Source organism: Ailuropoda melanoleuca, chromosome 14, assembly GCF_002007445.2.
Source record: "Ailuropoda melanoleuca isolate Jingjing chromosome 14, ASM200744v2, whole genome shotgun sequence".
NCBI lineage: Eukaryota > Metazoa > Chordata > Mammalia > Carnivora > Ursidae > Ailuropoda > Ailuropoda melanoleuca.
The window spans coordinates 43,429,948-43,448,446 of NC_048231.1; positions in this window are offsets into that span (position 1 = coordinate 43,429,948).

Below are 18,499 nucleotides of genomic sequence, written 5' to 3' on the forward strand. Positions count from 1 at the left end.
AAGCTATCCCAAGAGAATGAGGCCCTGTGATGGCTCCCCAGTCTACAGAGAATAAAACTCAAGCTCTACCTCCCATCTCACACTCCAGCAACTAGTTCCACTATTTTACCTAGTTTTATATTCCAGCATCCGCGTCTAGTGCTCTAAGCACAAATGGCCTGGCCTTCCCACCCATGCATCTTCTGTATTTTGGATGTCCACACTGCTTAGTAACTCCTGTTTCCCGGAAGCGCAGGCCTCCCTCCTTCAAGAAGCCCTCCCTGCCCTCACACCCACCTCAGGCTCAGGTAGGGACACCCTGTAATGTTCTACACCACATGCATAAAGATATAATCAGCTAGTTATACATCCATCTTCTCTATTCAGCTATGAGGACCTAGAAGGCAGAGACTAGGTCTTTATTTTTTTTTTTTTTAATCTTGGATGCTGAGTGCCTGGCAAAAGTCTGCACTTGGTAGAAATTCAGATATTAATGACTCACTCCTCCCTGGTTTTCCAGACCCTGGAGTTATCCTAGAGGAGGCTGTAACAGGGAACAACTGAAGCCTGTCAATTACTATCTTCAAAATCTCCCTGATATCCTGCTTCTGTCTCCATCCCCACTGTGCTCCCAGGCTCAGGCCCTTATTACTCCCAGGACTATGAGATTAACTTCCTTCCTCCAACATCCCCTTTGTATAATTACAATTCCTGTCTGGTTCCTGCCAGAATTACTTTACAGAAACACACATCTGATGTCAGTTCCATGCCTAAAGACCCTCTGTAGTCTCCCCTTTCCAGCCTGCAGGGGTTTTAAAGGCCCTCCACACTTGCCCCTCACTTTTCCCCTTCCGGCCCACCTACTGACTCCTCACACACCCAACATTTACCTTGCAGCTAATCCCAGAACTCTCTGGACACAGAGAGTCAGGCATCCCCTGTGCCAGAAGCACCCCACTCATCCTTCCAGGCTCAGTTCAGAGATCATCTCCTGGGTGAAACCTGCGCTGACTCTCCCCCTCCCCTGCGTAAGTCACACCCAGCCTCCACCCTGTCCTCTACCGCACTTTCAACCTGACTCCTGTCACCACAAATTCCAGGCTATTCCGTCCCTCACGGGATCTCTGCAGGTGAGCCAGGCCAGACACAGGGTTTGACATCCAATGCAAGCGCGTGCATGAGTCAGTCAAGTGGCCATCCCGTTTCCTTCAATTTAATAACTTGCGATGTTGAAGAGCGGCGCACCCTCCTCATTTTAACAATGGGAATAAAGAGCTCAGGAATATGACGTGCCTGGCCCAAAGCCCAAAGCCACGGTGTCGGGAAGAGCTGAGCCCTAGACCCCGTGATTAGAAACCTTATTTACCAACAGTTAAACGACGGAGGGCGGTAAGAAACCGCGGGGGGCTTAGGAGGGGGCCCCAGCTGTACCGCGCGGGGGCCACTGGCGCTCCTGCGGCCTCAAGTCCGCCCCTTGCGGCTCCCTCGCCGCGGAGCCCGGTGTTCTGTTCCCACACTTGACTGACTGGAACTGGCCTCTGCCAGAACTTGGGGAGAAGTTGCTGTTTACGGTCCCGCGCCCGCAAGGGCAAGCCCCCGCCGAGCTCACGGCGCAACACCTGAGGCGGTAGCGCCTCCAGCCTCCGGCCGCGCCCCGCGCGTCCGTGCACGCGCCGCCACGCACGCCACACGCATGCGCAGCCCCGGCTCTGGGACGAGCCCCGGGCTCGGCGGCGGCGGCCTGTGGGCTAGTGCGGCTGATGTCTTTGGGAACCTGCACCCGGTCCGGGAAATGCCAGGGTTCCAGGCGGCGGGAGAGGTCGGCGCGGTCGCTGTGCCCTCCTTCTCTATTCCGCAGGGGAAGGCTGTGGATCCCTGGCCGGGGAGGGGGTCTAAGCGCCCGCCACAGGATGGGCGCGCGCGTCCTTCGATTGGGGTACTGGGCAGAGGGCGGGAGGCGAGCGGGCTGCGGAGAGGGAAGTGGGCCGAGCGCCTGGGGGTCAGGATGCGCGGGGCTCCTCCTCCTCCACCGTCGCTGCGGGAGTGGAGAGACCAGCTGAGATTTGTACCATCTTGCAGAAACTTCGGCTTTGTTTCTATCTCCCGCGTGGACGGCAGCACAGGTGGTGCCTGGCGTTGTGGACTTGAGCAGACTTCGAGTCTGACGGCAGCTTTGTGGCTCACTAGCCCTGAGTGCTTGGCCAGTATACCTTACCTCTTCTGTGCCTCAGTTTCCTCAGCTGGAAGGAGGGGTAAGGGATTGTATCCACAGGGTATGCTGTTGTGAAGATCAAATGAATTAGTATAAGAGAATGGGATTGGTGCCTAGCAAGCACTATATGAGCGTGTGGGTGTTATTATTACTGTTTTTTATTAGAGCTGTGTGTAACAGGATGTTTAATGGACCTTTTCCTGTTACCCTAGAATTTATGAGTCAGGGCACAGGGGTGACCCAGAGGTGTTTGGTATGCCACACAGTAAAGACAATACCGGACATATAAGCAGAACTTATTAAAGGGCTGTAGAACCAGGCCTGCCAGAAGAGAGTATAGGGGAGTTTGAGGAAGGTGACGGGAATATTCCATATCTTGATTGTCGTGGTAGATTTTGTAGAACTCAAAACCCAAAAAGGGTGAGTGTTACTTATGCAAATTAAACATCAATAAACCCGAAGAAAATTAATTTTTTAAAAGACCCATTAAGAAAATGAAAGGCAAGCCACAGACTGGGAGGAAATCAAAACACATATCTGAAAAAGGATTCTATACAGAATACATAAAGAACTTACTCAACCCTGTAATAAAACTACAAATAGAACAGATATTCCAACAAAGAATTTGTACAGATGGCAAATAAACACATGAAGGATCATTAGGGAAACACAAAGCCACAGTGAGACATCACCACTAAATCACTACACATCCACTCAAATGGCCAAAATTAAAAAGACGGGCAACATCAAGTGTCGATGAAGATGCAAACACCTAGAATTCTAATACACGGCTGGTAAGAGTGCAAAACGGTATAGTTTGGAAGCATGTTGGTGGTTTCTTATAAAGTTGTCATACGCTTACCGTTCAACCCAGCAAAATTCCTACTCCTCACTTACCCAATAGAGATGAAAACATCCACACTAGACTTATACTAAACTGTTCACAGCTGCAATATTAATAGTGAAATCTAGAAACAATCTAAATGTTATCAATTAGTGAACAGGTAAACATAGATCCATACGATGGGATATTCTTCAGCAAAAACAGGAACTAACTACTGATACATGCAAGAACATGGATGAATCTGAAATTTGATAGGCTAGGTGGAAGAAGCCAGATACCAAAAGGCTACATACTTTCATTATCAATGAAATTCTAAAGACGAAACTCTAGTGACAGAAAACAGATCAGCAGTCAGGGGTTGTGAATTGGGGGGTAGGGGGAAGTCTCTGCAAAGGAACACAAGGTGAACTCGGGGGGTGGTGGGAATGTTCTATATCATAATTGTGGTGTTTACAGGACTACATTTGTCAAAACTCATTGAATTATATTCTTAAAATGGGTGAACATTGTTGTAAACAACGTATACCTGAAATTTTTTAAAAGCCAATTACTGTTGGCCTGAAAGGAAACTATAAGCAGTGGGCCCTTTAGGTAGGGAAGTCTTTGCTCTTTTCCCTACTTCATTCTCCATGACCCAACATCAGAGAAGCAAGATCCTAGTGCAGGTTGGGGGGACTGGTAATCAAGAGGCAGCCACACCCCACCCTTCCTCTTAAGGTCCTAAGTCATAACCCCAGCGGGCAATGGGAGTGGGCAAGTGTTTACCTTGTATTTGAGATTGAACAGGCTGGACTTTGAATAACTGCTAGGCATTGGAAAGTTATACATTCTGCCCAAAATATGGTTAAGGGGAAAAGTGGGAAATGTGACAGGGATTGATTGAAGGCAACAATTGAAAGCAATTTTGTATACCTCTTGTGCTGAGATAGTTCAATCATTTGATTGCATACGTTGTTAATAACCCTATAGAACATATAATGTGTGACTCCATATAACTGTACTGTTAACCAGATTCACTGGAGTAACTTTTAAAGATCCAATTGGCATTATTCAATGATTCGTGAATTGAGCAACATCTCATCTAGCAAGTAGAAGGGCTCCAAAGGGCCACAGAAAGGGAAAGGTTTTTAAAGGCAGGACAAGGAAGTCATAAACAGAAAAAAAGGATTATTTTGAGTGAGGTCACCTTCCTTTGGGGAAAATAGGGTCTTAGTTGGATTACCTCATCTTCCTTTGGGGGATGGAGAGGGCCCAAAGGACTGGTTACCTTATTGGCGCTGACCAGAAAATTCCCGATAGACCAGTTAAGGCTACATTTCTGTGGGAGGTTGAAACTGCAATTAGGTTAGGTATTTAAGCCCTGGTTTGGTGACATGGCCTAACGTAAGTGACTCCATTTTGTGCCTATGGTTTTCTTTTTAATGGCATTTTTCAAGTGTACATAGGCTTGTTGCTGTTAATAAAATACAAAATCACTTAAAATATTACTGAACACATACCTTTGTCATTATGTATTTTCTTGATCAGGTACTGAAAGTATAACTTCTATAACGGGGAGCACCCCCCCCAAATGTTGTCTGTAAAAAGAAGTCCTTGTCCTTGGGAGTTTTGGTGCAGGAGAACCATCATAGTCCTTTGGGAACAAGAATGGGAATGGATCCTGCTGGGGACTAGAGATGTCAAGCAGGAGAGAAGAACCAGGATAGTGCCATGTTGTGGACATTACAAGAGCTTTTCAAGAAATCAGGAGTTCGGGAGCCTGGCCCTGATTCTGAGCACAGTCTGACCTGCTCTGCTACCCATGGGCCCTAGACAGGCTGACCAGCCACTGTGAGGCCCCACAGATCAGCACACATCCCACTTCTTGAATGAGGTGAAAAAGTCGACCATGACTTTGGGCGTGCTTACGTAATGGTTTGTAGAATGTTTGTTCTAACATGTCCCAGGGATGCTCTGATTTATACAAGTGACCTTTGAGTATCACAGGTTTGAACTGCATGGGTCCATTTATACATTTTTTACAGTGCAGTGCTGTAAGTGTATTTTTTCTTCCTTAGGAATTTCTTCATAACATTTTTTTCTCTCGCTTACTTTATTGTAAGAATGCAGTATATGATATGTATAACATACACAGTATGTGGTAATCGATCGTGTGTTCTCAGGGAGGCTTCCAGTCAACAGGAGGCTATTCATAGTTAAGTTTAGGTGGAAGTCAAAGTTATAGGTGGGGGTCAGTGCCCCTAACCCCTGCCTTGTTCAGGGGTCCACTGTATTTGAAAAAAAAATTAAGCAATTATAAAAATATGTTTTTACTCCCACTTCCTTTGCTAATTCTCCAGAACACGCTCACCAAAATGGACTTATTTTCTCAAATTTAAAACTTTTAAAATGAAGACTTCAAAATATGATACAGTGAAGACTAAAGACCTTGAATCTGAGAGCATCCCTTTTTTGCCTTTAATTTTCTACAACTTCCCCATTCCTCTTTGCTTTGGATGCTCACCTGCTCCCTCCAGCTTCAGAAGGCAGCCCCTCAGGCGTGTTTCTCCTCTATTATTGCTGAGACGGAGCTCCTCTATTTTAGTGAAGGCAGTGATGTTGGAGGTTGCAGCCATGCCCTGCCGCCATACTTCCAAATCACCGCACCACTGGGACTACCCTGCTCTTTCCCATCCTTAGGAAAGGCCCATGCTACCCTTGTGGCCAGTGCTGGGCTTCTCCTTTGGGTAGGCAGCAACAAGTGTGCTGCTGACAACTCTTCCGCATTAGTTAGTTTCAATACCCTTTTTTGTGTTCTTTGGGCTTCGTTTCCCAAAGACTTCACATAGCAGGCAGAGCTCGGAAGGCAGACCCTCAAGATTCCCTTCCCTGAGTTATTTAATCAAATAGCGCTCCTGGTACTACTGTGAAGGGACTCAGCAGATGGAATGAAGGTTATAGCCAGCTGACCTTAAATGAGAGTACTCATCCTGGATGGCTTGGGGCACAATGGAACCACAAGAGCCCCTAGAAGCAGCAGCCAGGGGCAGAAGACCAGAGCAGCGCACAAGTACAGAGCTGCAGTGGGAGGGAGGAGACAATGGGGGATCAAGAGAGCCACCAAGGGGTGAGAAGGACTCTCCCTGCCATCGGGCGCTTGGAGGGGGCCATGAGTCAGGGAATTCAGAGTCTCTGGAATCAGGGACCTCAGTTCTGCAACTTTGTGGAACTGCATTTTCCCAACAATCTGAAGGAGTGTGGAAGTGGATGCATCCCCTGAGCACCCAGAAAAGAACATGGACTTGCCAACACCTTGATCTCACCCTCATGAAACGTGAAGTTGAGAACCAGTAGTGCCTTTTGAGTGCTGAAGGGGGGCAGAGTATGCTACCCCAGAATGTGCCACTTCAGCATGTGGATTCTCTTGAGCTGAAGTCAATCAAGACCTAGCAGACTCAAGAAAAACTTTTCCTGTCTCTTAATTACTTAGAAGAACTTAGATGGGGGCCTGGCCCAGAAAGAGAGCTATTACCAGAGATAACTTTTTATCTGAAAGACTGATTTGCTTGGCAGGGCACACATCTAATTACCAAACATCTGCTCTTTGTACAGTCCTGCAAATTACCCTCCTCCCTTTCACAGCCAGGCCCCTATCTCATTCTTGAGCTCAGGGTGGCTAATAAACCTCAACTGTGTGACTTGCGCTTGGTCTCACACCTTTGGAGTTCCTGTATGTATGAAATAAAGTTTGATTTTCTTCTGTTAATCTGTCTTATATCAGCTCAATTAGTAGACCAGCCAATGAACTTAGGAGAGAAGAAGGGAAAAATTTCCCACCTCTACAGTGTACACACCATTTCCAAATGCCTCATATCTTCATGCAGCCCTCCGATTATGAGATGAAGGTTGTAGCTCGTCACACGGATTCAAGCACTTGTCACCATTTGTTTGATTGTGGCTCCTGAGGACATGTTGATATCTTTCTGTGAATTTTACTCGCATCCCTTGCTGTTATAGTAACAGTCTATTTTATGTACTGGAGGTCTGTGGATACTCGTTTCCATTCTCTGGTTTAGCAAGCACTTACCAGGGTTAAGTGTCTGGTGTTTTGCTGGGCCTCATGGCTATAGAGATGAGCAGTTATGTTCTCGTGGACTCATGGAGAGGCAGAATAGCAAGTGGCCAAGAGCAACGGCCCGGTGGATCCTGGCTGTGCCATTCCCTAGCCCAGTGACGTGTCACTGTGTCCTCCTGTCAATGGGTGTACTGATAGCTGCGCCCAAGGGTTAGAGTCTGTGATATTGTGGTTTATAATAAATATTTATTTGGTCTTTGTCCTGTTCCTGGTACAGAGTTCCTAAAACTCTTGGAATTTCATAAATGAGAAGAGAATAAAGGTGTCTTTTGTTATGTTATTGAGGTGACTTTTGGAAGCACCTAGGAATGGGAGCTGGTTGCCAAGGAAACCAACCTTGTAATTAGAGGTTTGGAACTTCCAGTCCCATGCTGCTGACCTCCGGGGAAGGGAGAGGGGCTAGGGTTGAGTTCAATCAGCGATAGCCAATGATTTAATCAATTGTGTCTATGTAATAAAGCTACCGTGAAACCCCTGAAAAACAGGATTCGAAAAGCTTCGGGGTTGGTGAACACAAGGAGATTTGGGGAAAGTGGTGCATTCTGAGGGCATGGAAACTCCACACCCTTTCCCCAGACCTTGCTCTGTGCATCTCTTCCATCTGGATATTCCTGATTTGTATCCTTTTACATTAAACTGGTAATCTAGAAAGTGTAATGTTTCTTTGAGTTCAGTGAGCCACTCTAGTGAAATAATCAAACCTCAGGAGAGAGTCATGGGAACCTCTGATTTATAACTCGCGGGTCAGAAACACAGGTGACAACCCAGACTTGTGACTGGCATCTAAGGTGGGGGCAGTCTTACAGGACTGAGCTCCAAGCCTGTGGAATCTGATGCTATCTCCAAGTAGATAGTGTCTGAATTGAGTTCAATTGTAGGACACCCAGGAGAATTGCTTGATGGTGGGGAAAACTCCACATGTCAAAATTGGGAGCAGAATCAGAGAATCATATATATGCATCACTAGGAACACACAGCAGTCCCAGGTGAGTATGTTTGTGGCTACTGTTATCATTAAGTCACTAGCCAGTCGGCTCAGATGGGCTTTGGCATTGTGTTGATGACACCCGGGGCACACCTATAGGTCCATTTGGCAGGAAGGTAAAGAAGCTGAAGGTAGGAGATGCCAACCACATCTGGCCAAGAACTGAGGAAGAGCCAGAGCTGGTTCTCACCATCCTCAAAGCCAGGGGTGAGAGCAGAAGAACTAACACCAACACAAACATGAATTCTTTTTAAAAAGCATAGTGTTTGGGGTAAATTGCTGGCTCAGTCGGTAGAGCCTATGACTGTTGATCTCAAGGTCATGCGTTCAAGCCCCACATTGGATGCATAGCCTACCTTAAAAAAAAAAAAAGTAGTGTGGGGTAGTGCCTGGCTGGCTCAGTTAGAAGAGCATGCAACTCTTGATCTCAGGATCTTGAGAGTTCAAGCTCCACGTTGGGTGTAGAAATTACTTAAATAAATAAGCTGTAATTTTTTAAAAGTGATTTTATTTATTTATTTGGGAGAGGGAGAACCATGAGAGAGACCATAAGCAGGAGGGGTGGTGCAGAGGGAGGAGAAGCTGACTCCCCCCTGAGCAGGGAGCCCAATGCAGGACTTGATCCCAGAACCCTGGGATCATGACCTGAATCAAAGGCAGGCACTTAACTTACTGAACCACCCAGGTGCCCTAAATAAATAAATTTAAGATTTTTTTAATTCTTAAAAAAAAAAAAGCATAGTGTTTGCCTTGTGGACTGGGAGGTGGCAAGGACCTCTAGGTGGGGTCATACCTGGTGATGCCTTAGGGTTCTCCCAGCTTCCCTGAGCTCATTTGAGGAGGCCAGTAGAGCAAGAGCCACTTTATGTCACTGCACCTTCCTGCCCCTTAAGGTAGGAATGCTCCTCTGCCTTCCTGCATCCAGAGCTCGCCCAGCTGCTAGGCTCAGCTCATGTTCTGTTTCTTCTGAAAAGTCTCTCTGCTACAGCGACCCTGTCTGACCTCTCATGGCACTAAGGGGAAACCCCAAACAGGAACTCTTTAAGTCTGTTGCTTACCTCATCAGAGCATAGCATCACCCTGGCTGGGGGGTGTCAGAAGGCTCTGGACCCAGTCTCACCTTCCATCAATCCCTCCTTCCCCATCTCTGCTCCTGAGTAGACTGTGGACTCCATCAAAAAGAGAAGCTTTTTGACTTTTCTGTTTGGAGGTGCTTCCCACGCTAGCACAGGATGTTTGGGAAGGGAGAAACACCTCCACCATGGAAAGGACAACGAGTCTCTGGCATTTGCTTTGGACCGGAGGGCTTTGGGCTGGACAGTCTAGATAACCTTCACCCCGAATACAGCCCTGCAGAGCAAGGGCACTGGGGGAGCCACATCCCTCCACTGTGCAGGGGAACGGCTGTCATCGCCCATCCCTTCCCCAGAAGCAGCCATCCCCACTTGGCTCCCCAGCATATCCTGTCAGGTGGCCCCCTGCCCAGGCCTCTGAAACAGTTGGCTGGTGAATCCATGGTGTAAGCTAAGCCAACTGCTCACGGCCAGCTTCCAAGCAAAGTTTGTTTTTCATTTTATGCTTGTGTTTTTTAAGCCCCAAAGACTACTGGTTCTGGGAAGGACTGGGTCACTGTGTGACCTTGGGTTGGCCCTTTACAGCCTCTGTGACTCCAAGTTGTAACTCGGCTTCCTTGGATTACAGTGTTCTCCTCACCTGATTGGCATGCAGTGGCCAGAGCCCTCTTCTCTGGAGGGATGAAGTGAGGGGATGGTCCACACTAAAGGAGAGGAACCCTACTCCGTGGCACTCTGCTCAAGGTGCCAGGCTGCACAGTGCAGCCACAGCCACTGGCCAAGGGGTGGTGGGCAGGACTGGGCAGGCCAGGGTACCAAGAAGGCAAGGCAGGGTTGTTGGCCAGTAGCTCCCTCCTACTGATTTCCCTGTTGCTTTTGTTTTTATCTGTTTTATTATAAAGATAACAGTTGCATTAAAAAAAGAAAGTTCAAACTGTAAAGAAAAAGTCAAAGTTGCCCTGTCTCACTCCAGTCCCCTCCCTGAAGGCCACCTCCCTTCACCATTTCTTTTTTTTTTTTTTTTTTTTTTTTAAAGATTTTGTTTATTTATTCGACAGAGATAGAGACAGCCAGAGAGAGAGGGAACACAAGCAGGGGGAGTGGGAGAGGAAGAAGCAGGCTCATAGCGGAGGAGCCTGATGTGGGGCTCGATCCCATAACGCCGGGATCACGCCCTGAGCCGAAGGCAGACGCTTTAACCGCTGTGCCACCCAGGCGCCCCTCCCTTCACCATTTCTGTTGCCAGTTCTTACTATGGTTACCTCCATAACTCTTAACATGTACACCCATGTCTTGATTTCTCAACTGTAGACAGTTTCTCTTGGCTGTGATCTGTGAAAAATGTGAAATGAACACATTTACACGACCTCTGCTTGTTAGTACTTTTCATTCTTCCAATCCAGTGCTGCCAAACGGTCCATGGAGTGCTTGCCTAAAATGCAGACTCCCAGGCCCCTATGGAAAATTATTTGAATGTGTGATGGGACCTAGGAATATGCATTTATCATCATCATCTCTATTAATTCTTATATACATTATAGTTTGAGAACCATCATCCTAGTGCCTATAACTAAGTACATCTCTTACCAGTTGGGAAACTTTTGTCTACTCTATTAGAAACCCAACTAAGGGTGAGTACGTGGGCTTAGATGACAGGGTTCACACAGAGAACTAACTTGACTGTACAATACCCGGGGTGGTTATTTCCACTATGCAGCTTGAGAGTTTATTTTGGGAGGAAAAAAAGATGGTGGAGGAGTAGGGGACCCTATTTCAGCAGATCCCCTGAATTGAGCTGGATATCTACCAGACCATCCTGAACACCCACAGAATCAGCCTGAGAAGTAAGAAGATACATCTGGATCTCTACAAACGAACATCTCCAGTGCTGGGTATCGAGGGGACAGGGCAACTCTGCCCAAACAGGGTTGCCTGAATATCATTGTGGAAGGCCCCTCCCCCAGAAGGCAGGCTGAAAGAACAAGAAGCCCACCCTAAGGTCCCTATAAAACAGGTGCATCTTGCTTGGGTCCTGATCAATAATTTGAGCTCTGTATATCCCCACAACCACACCTCATCAGAATGACAAGGAGGAGGAAACCCCAACAAAGGAAAGAAACAGAGACTGTGGCCTCTGCCACAGAACTAACAGATATGGATATAACCAAATTGTCAGAAATGGATTTCAGAGTAACAATTGTCAAGATGATGTATAGGCTTGAAAAAAATATTAACAAAAATATAGAACCTCTAAGGGCTGAAATGAGAATGAATCTGGCGGAAATTAGGAATGCTATGAATGAAATTCAGTCTAAACTGGATGCTCTGATGGTCAGGGTAAACGAGGCAGAAGAACGAATTAGTGAGTTAGAGGATGAGATGATAGAAAAGAAGAAAAGAGAAGAAACATGGCTAAAGAAACTCCATTTTCAAGAAAAAAGGCTATGGGAGATTACTGACTCAATGAAACTCCAATGTCAGAATCATCGGCATCCATGAGGGGGTGGAGAAAGAGAGAGGTCTAAAAGAGATATTTGAACAAATTGTAGTTGAGAACTTCCCTAATCTGGTGAAGGAAACAAGCATTCGTGTCCAAGAGGCAGAGAGGACTCCTCCCAAGATCAATGAGAACAGATCAACACCACGACATATAATAGTACAATTTGCAAATCTTAGATCCAAGGAAACAATCTTGAAAGCGGCAGGGGAAGAGATTCCTCACATACAGAGTGAGGAACATCAGAATAACGACAGACCTGTCTACGGAGACTGGCAAGCCAGAAAAAGCTGGCAAGACATATTCAGAGCACTACGTGAGAAGAACATGCAGCCAAGAATACTATATCCAGCAAGGCTGTCATTCAGAATGGATGGAGAGACAAGGAGCTTCCAAGAATGGCAGAAGCTGAAAGAATATGTGACCACCAAGCCAGCCCAACAAGAAATATTAAGGGGGGTTCTATAAAAGTAAGAAGACCCCAAGAGTGACACAAAACAGAAATTGTACAGAGACAATCTATAGAAACAAGGACTTCATAGGCAACATGACAACAATAAACCATATCTCTCAATAATCACTCTCAATGTGAATGGCCTAAATGCTTCCATAAAATGCCACAGGGTTGCAGATTGTATAAAAAGACATGACCCATCCATATGCTGTCTATAAGAGACTCATTTTGAACCTAAAGATACATCCAGACTCAAAGTGAAGGGATGGAGAACCATTTTTCATGCTAGTGGACTGCCAAAGAAAGCTGGGGCAGCAATTCTCAGATCAGACAGATTAGATTTTAAGCTAAAGTCTGTAGTTAGAGATACAGAAGGTATTTTTCTTAAAGGGTGTATCCAACAAGGGGATCTAACAATTATAAATACCCATGCCCTCAACAGGGAAGCAGCCAGCTACATAAGCCAACTCTTAATCAGAAGAAAAAGACATATAGATAATAATACGTTAATAGTAGGGGACCTCAACACTCCACTTTCAGCAATAGACAGATCATCTAAGCAGAAAATCAACAAAGAAACAAGAGCTTGGAATGACACACTGGACCAAATGGACCTCATAGATATATACAGAACACTACACCCTAGAACAACAGAATACTCATTCTTTTCGAATGCACATGGAACTTTCTCCAGAATAGACGATATACTGGGACACAAAATAGGTCTCAACTGATACCAAAAGACTGAGATTATTCCCTGCATATTCTCAGACCACAATGCTTTGAAACTGGAACTCAATCACAAGGAAAAATTTGGAAGAAACTCAAACACTTGGAAACTAAGAACCATCCTGCTTAAGAATGATTGGGTAAACCAGGGAATTAAAGAAGAACTTAAGCAATTTATGGAAACCAATGAAGACGAAAACACATGGGTCCAAAACCTATGAGACACTGTAAAGGCGGTCCTAAGGGGAAAATACATAGTCATGCAAGCCTCACTCAAAGGAATGGAAAAATCTAAAAAGCAGTTTTTATATTCTCACCTTAAGAAGCTGGAAATGAAACAGAAGAGCAGGCCTAAGCCACTCACGAAAAGACAATTGATTAAGATTAGAGCAGAGATCAATGAATTAGAAACGAGAAATACAGTAGAGCAGATCAACAAAACTAGAAGCTGGTTCTTTGAAAGAATTAATAAGATCGATAAGCCACTGGCCAGACTTATTCAAAAGAATAGAAAAGGACCCAAATTAATAAACTTATGAATGAAAGGGGAGAGATCACGACTAACACCAAAGAAATAGAAACAATCATTAGAAACTATTATCAACAACTATATGCCAATAAATTAAACAACCAGGAAGAAATGGATGCCTTACTGGAAACCTATACATTATCAAGACTGAAACAGGAAGACATTGATTATCTAAACAGGCCGATTAATGGTGAAGAGATTAAAATAGTGATCAAAAACCTCCCAAAAAACAAGAGTCCAGGGCCTGATGGATTCTCTGGGGATTTCTACCAAACACTCAAAGAAGAAATTATACCTATTCTCCTGAAGCTGTTTCAAAAAATATAAACAGAAGGAAAACTACCAAACTCATTCTATGAGGCCAGTATTACTTTGATCCCAAAACCAGGTAAAGACCCCATCAAAAAGGAGAATTACAGACCGATATCCCTGATGAATATGGACGCCAAAATTCTCAACAGGATCCTAGCTAATAGGATCCAACAGTACATTAAAAGGATTATCCATCACGACCAAGTGGGATTCATCCCTGGGATGCAAGGGTGGTTCAACATTCGCAAATCGATAGTGTGATAGATCACATTAAAAAGAGAAGAGACAAGAACCATATGATCCTCTCAATAGATGCAGAAAAAGCATTTGACAAAATACAGCATCCTTTCATGATTAAAACACTTCAGAGTGTAGGGACAGAGGGTACATTACCCAATTTCATAAAAACCATCTATGAAAAGCCTACAGCGAATACCACTCTCAGTGGGGAAAAGCTGAGAGCATTTCCTTTAAGATCAGGAACACGACAGGGATGCCCACTCTCACCATTATTGTTCAACATAGTACTAGAAGTCCTGCCAACAGCAATCAGACAACAAAAAAGAATAAAAGGTATTCAAATTGACAAAGAAGAAGTCAAACTCTCGCTCTTCACAGATGACATGATACTTTATATGGAAAACCCAAAAGACTCCACCCCCAAATTATTAGAACTCATACAACAATTCAGTAATGTGGCGGGATACAAAATCAATGCTCAGAAATCAGTTACATTTCTATACATGAACAATGAGACTGAAGAAAGAGAAAATAGGGAATCAATTCCATTTACAATAGCACCAAAAACCATAAGATATCTCAGAAAAAACTTAACCAGAGAGGTAAAGGATCTATAGTCTAGAAACTACAGAACACTGATGAAAGACATTGAAGAAGACACAAAAAGATGGAAAAACATTCCACGCTCATGGATCAGAAGAATAAACATAGTTAAAGTGTCTATGCTATCTGGAGCACTCTACACTTTCAATGCCATCCCGATCAAAATACCAATGGCATTTTTCAAAGTGCTAGAACAAACAACCCTAAAATTTGTGTGGAACCAGAAAATACCCCGAATCACCAAGGAAATGTTGGAAAAGAAAAACAAAGCTGGGGGTATCACATTGCCTGATTTCAAGCTATACTACAAAGCTGTGATCACCAAGACAGCATGGTACTGGCACAGAAACAGACACATAGACCAATGGAACAGAATAGGGACTCTAGAAATGGGCCCTCGACTCTATGGTCAACTAATCTTTGACAAAGCAGGAAAAAACATCCAGTGGAAAAAAGACAGTCTCTTCAATAAATGGTGCTGGGAAAATTGGACAGCTATATAAAGAGGAATAAAACTTGACCACTTTCTCACACCATATACAAAGATAAACTCCAAATGGATGAAAGACCTCGATGTGAGACAGGAATCCATCAAAATCATAGAGAAGAACATAGGTTGTAACCTCTTCCACATTGGCCACAGCAACTTCTTTCATGACACGTCTCCAAAGGCAAGGGAAACAAAAGAAAAAATGAACTTTTGGGACTTCATCAAGATAAAAACTTCTGCACAGCAAAGGAAACAGTCAACAAAACAAAGAGGCAACCCACAGAATGGGAGAAGATATTTGCAAATGACACTACAGATAAAAGGCTGGTATCCAAGATCTACAAAGAACTTCTCAAACTCAATACCCAAGAAACAAATATTCAAATAAAAAAATGGGCAGAAGATATGAACAGACACTTTTCCAAAAAAGACATACAAATGGCTAACAGACACATGAAAAAATGTTTAAAATCATTAGCCATCAGGGAAATTCAAATCAAAACCACACTGAGATACCACCTTACACCAGTTAGAATGGCAAAAATTGACAAGGCAGGAAACAACAAATGTTGGAGAGGATGTGGAGAAAGGGGAACCCCCTTACACTGTTGGTGGGAATGCAAGTTGGTACAGCCACTTTGGAAAACAGTGTGGAGGTCCCTCAAAAAGTTAAAAATAGAGCTACCCTATGATTCAGCAATTGCACTACTGGGTATTTACCCCAAAGATACAGACGTAGTGAAGAGAAGGGCCATATGCACCCCAATGTTCATAGCAGCATTGTCCACAATAGCCAAACTGTGGAAGGAGCCAAGATGCCCTTCAACAGACGAATGGATAAAGAACATGTGGTCCATATGTACAATGGAATATGAATCAGCCATCAGAAAAAAATGATTACCCAACATTTGCATCAACATGGATGGGACCGGAGGAGATTATGCTAAATGAAATAAGTCAAACAGAGAAAGACAATAATCATATGGTTTCACTCATTTGTGGAACATAAGGAATAGCAGGGAGATTGGTAGGAGAAGGAAGGGAATAATGAAGGTGGGGGGAACAGAAGGGGAAATGAACCACGAGAGACTATGGACTCTGGGAAACAAACTGAGGGTTTTAGAGGGGAGGGAGGTGGGGGATGGGCTAGCCCAGTGATGGGTATTAAGGAGGGGACATATTGCATAGAAAAAAACTAATGGGGTACTGTATGGTGACTAACATATCATTAAAAAAAAGAAAGAAAAGAAACCCAACTAAGAAGTGACATCAGCAAAAACGGAGAAGTAGGGAACTCCACATTCCACCCCATCATAAAACAATGAAAACATGGGCAGAAAATTTCAGGATCAACTTTTTTGGAATTCAGAACATTAACCAAAGGCTTGCAGCAACCTGGGAAAAACTTATTACAGAAAAATGGCTGATGGAATGAATAAGTCACAGGGATGAAAAGTACAGCATAGGGAATACAGTCAATAGTATTTTAGTAGTGTTGTCTAGCGACAGATGGCAGCTCCACTTCTGGTGAGCACAGCATAACATACAGAGTAGTTGAATCAATATGTTGTACACCTGACAATAACGTAACATTGTGTGTTAAAGATATTTCAATGAGGGGCACCTGGGTGGCTCAGTCAGTTAGGCATCTGCCTTTGGCTCAGGTCATGATCCCAGGGTCGTGGGATTGGAGCCCTTCATTGGGCTCCCTGCTCAGCAGGGAGCCGGCTTCTCCCTCTGCCCCTCCCCCTGCTTGTGCTGTCTCTCTCACTCACTTTCTCTCAAAATCTTTAAAAAAATTTTTTAAAACTATATATCAATGAAAAAAATTTAAATAAGTTATATAAAGTGTTATATATCAAAAAGAAAAAAGGCTGATTCTTAGTAAAAAATCAAGACTGAACTCTTCCCAAATTTGATGAGTTTTAGTTAGTAATCAAAAAATGTCTAACAAAGAAAAGCCCAGGGTCAGGATTCCACTAGTGAATTTTATCAAATGTTTAAAGACAAATTAACATGAATACAAAAAATAGAAGAAGAAGCAATACTTCCTAACTCATTCTATGAAGTGGTGCTACCCTGACACCAAAGACAAAGACATCACAAGAAAAATACAGATTGGTACCTCTTATGAATGTAAAATCTTCCACAAAATCCTAGCAAACTGAATCCAACAGCATATTAAAAGGGATTATACATCACAACCAAGTGAGATTTATCCCAGCATTTCAAATTTGGTTAAACATATAAAAATCGGTCAATACAATATACTAAGGGGGGAAAACACATAATCACCTCAATAGACACAGAAAAAAACATTTCACAAAGCCAAACACCCTTTCCTGACAAAAACATGCAACAAACTAGGACAAGAAAGGAAACTTCTCAATCTGATAGAGGGCATCTATGAAAAACACAGAGCTAACGTTATATTTAATGGTGAAAGATTGAACACTTACCCCCTAAGATCAGGAATAAGACAAGGAGGTCCACTTTCCTGCTTCTATTTAACATTGTACTGGGAGTTGTAGGCAGGGCAATTAGACAAGAAAAAGAAATAAAGGCATCCAGATTGAAAAGAAAGAGGTAAAACTATATTTTCAGATGACATGATCTTGTATATAGAACATCCTAAGAAGGTATTTAAAAAAAAGCACCTCAAAAAACTATTAGAGCTAATAAACGAGTTTAGTGAAGTTACAGGATACAAGATCAATATATGAAATCAGTTACACTTTTATACACTAGAAATGAGCAATCTGAAGGAAATTAAGAAAACAATTCCAGGGACTCCTGGAAGCATCTGCCTTTGGCTCAGGTCATGATCCCAGGGTCCTGGGATCGAACCCCAAATCAGCCTCCCTGCTCAGCGGGGAGCCTGCTTCTCCCTCTACCTGCCGCTCTTCCCTGCTTGTGATCTCTCTCTCTCTTTCTCTGACAAATAAATAAATAAATAAATAAATAAATAAATAAAATCTTAAAAAAAAAACCAATTGCATTTACAAGTGTCAAAAAGAATAAAAATACTTCGGAATGAATTTAACCAAAGAAGTGCAAGTATTATATACTGAACACTATAAAATGTTGTTGAAAGAGAATGGGAAGATCTGTGTTCATAGACTAGAAGACAATAACAAGATGGTAGTACTCCCCAAATTGATATTCAGATTCAGTGCACTCCTATCTAAATTCTGCCTTTAAAAAAAAAAATAGGCTGATTCTAAAATTCATTTGGAATTTCAAGGGATACAGGAGAGCCAAAACAATCTTGAACAATGTTAGAAGACTCACACTTTGTGATTCCAAACCTTAATACAAAACTACAGTAATCAAGACTGTGTGGTACTGGGGCACCTGGGTGGCACAGCGGTTGGGTGTCTGCCTTCGGCTCAGGGCATGGTCCCGGCGTTATGGGATCGAGCCCCACATCAGGCTCCT